Source organism: Myotis davidii, unplaced genomic scaffold, assembly GCF_000327345.1.
Source record: "Myotis davidii unplaced genomic scaffold, ASM32734v1 scaffold2627, whole genome shotgun sequence".
In the NCBI taxonomy this organism is placed as follows: domain Eukaryota; kingdom Metazoa; phylum Chordata; class Mammalia; order Chiroptera; family Vespertilionidae; genus Myotis; species Myotis davidii.
In genome coordinates this window covers 205,714-207,927 of record NW_006297905.1, presented here as the reverse complement: position 1 = coordinate 207,927, position 2,214 = coordinate 205,714, and the positions used below count along the sequence as shown (strand labels likewise).

At 39.3% G+C, this 2,214-nt stretch overlaps 1 protein-coding gene and 1 pseudogene across 1 annotated transcript in view; one reads left to right on the top strand and one right to left on the bottom strand.

Moving 5' to 3' along the window:
- Window positions 1–2,214, bottom strand: part of MSN (moesin) — an 85,044-nt gene that overhangs the window by 32,397 nt on the left and 50,433 nt on the right. The gene's annotated exons all lie outside the window — the stretch shown is intronic.
- Window positions 1,530–2,214, top strand: part of LOC102757182 — a 20,761-nt pseudogene continuing 20,076 nt past the window's right edge.

Here is a 2,214-nt window from a genome sequence, read left to right as displayed (position 1 = left end):
AGACTAAAAGTAGAATTGTCAAATATGCAAATCCCCATGGAATGGGTAACACATTAAGCCTTATCAGTCTTTGACACCTCTAGGTCTTTCCTGAGCCCAGGGGTCAGTTAGTGGGGGAAGTGGAGGCCAGACAGCCATTTTGCTAGCTAAACAATTCAATGAGGACCAGGCCTGGGGAACAACTTTGTAAATAAATCTCACCAGGGAGCCAGGGAGGAAATCTATTTCAGGAATGACAATGGGACAGGAAAGGCCCTGAAGGCAGGAACAAGTTAAGACAAGTACCCTAGTGGGAGGCAATGGGCAAAGTTAGCCACCTAGACTCAGTGTTACCCTAGGCTTCTTGCCAATCCAGTGACCTCCTTAGAATAGGGCCTCATAAGGTAGGGGGAATGAGGCCCAATGTGCTGAAATTTGGCCTCAACATCTAGCCTCAAATCACCATTGAGCTGGGTCAGGAGAGACCTCAAAACACCAATGATTGAGGGATAGGAAAAAGCAGAAATGGGACAGTGAGTCTTTTAGTACACTAGACTTCATTCTCATCTCAAGGTTTCTGTCTTACTTAGAGTTACCACTCCAATACCCAAGGCTATGTTAACACACAAGATGTTGGCTAAGTGAACAATACTAAGAAAGGGGATATAAGAGACACATATAGCATAGCATACAGATTCAGAAGTGGGAACATTTTACATCTTGACCTTTTTTGTGACATGGGCCATTCTTGGCAGTATGGTGAATTCTATGGAACCCTTCTCAGAATATTTTTAAATACATGAAATAAAGTATATAAAAAGAAGCCAATTATATTGAAATAGTTATCAAAACTTACTATGTGCTTTATTATAATTTTAAGTAATTACCTAGGACTTGACCTTATTAGTTATTACTGCTATAATTTCAACTTTGTGTTGAGCATACATAATATTTTGAGAAAGCTACAATAACTAAATTGTGATATAAAAGTACCTTTGATTTCCATTGGTGACAAAGTCACAGATATTGCCATTACTACTTTTTTTTGTCCTACATTCATAATTGGAAGAAGGGCTACATTTCATCAGTGAGAAGTTATTGAAAACCAATATGTAATTTTTCTCCTTCCAAATCAGATACATCTGATAAGAGGTTAATATCCTTCACACTTCATATTATATCCATGGATCCCATGGAGACCCAAGGATCCCAGGTTAAAGAGCTTCCTATAAATTTTCGTTTACCCAGTATTAATGGAACCCTATGTTTAAGGAACTATGAGTTAGAATAGAGGTGTAGGACCAATTCCTGGCCCCAACACACTTACTGAATAATAGAAAACTGTTATATAAAAGAAAAACATCCTGAGAAGTGCTGTAGTAGAACAGAAAAAACCTTTTGTGGAAATAAAATACCACAGTTCAGTGGTATCTGCGCTGATCTCTAAGGATAAAATGGATTCTGAAAAAGGGAGACTGTGGGAATGGGGGTAAGAGTACCCAAATGTCCTAGGTAGAGATGTGTGATGCCCCAGAGGAGGCAGAGATGCAATGGCCTGCATAGAAGCTGACATGCAGGCCTACTCCAGGGTGAATGAGGCTGACAGAGTGAAGAGTAGGCAAGAAACTGCGAAGGTAAGTAGGTGGAGGGCCTTAAAGTCTATACTAGAAAGCTTGGCCTTAATCATGTTAGCAATGGCCAGGCAGCCTGGAGGTCCTGAGCAGAGTGGGGCCAAATCTGAACAGGATTTTTTGGAAGAAAGCACCAAGGGAAGAAACTGAGGAAAGGGATGGGACTCCAAGGCTACATTCCATAGCCTATGAGTTCTCTTTAATAAACACTATTGGGAAGGTTTTTTCAAAGTAAATAAGCCAGTGTCTCTTGCATATCATGTCAGTCAGGGGTTATGTCAATTTAGTATCTTCAGGGCTTAGCCCATAGGCCCAAATATTGAACAAAAATATTTTTTAAAGAAAAGAGATTAAGAAGTACAAATTGGCAGTTACAAAATAGCCACAGGGATGTAAAGTACAATGTAGGTAATGAAGTCTCTTTAATAAATGGTGTTGGGAAATTTGGACAGGTATATGAAAAATAATGAAACTAGACCACCAATGACACCATACTCAAGAATAAACTCAAGATGGATAAAATACTTAAATGTAAGTTGTGAAACCATAAAAATCCTAGAGGAAACCATCTCAGACATCTCTCATAGCAATGGTTGCTGATACT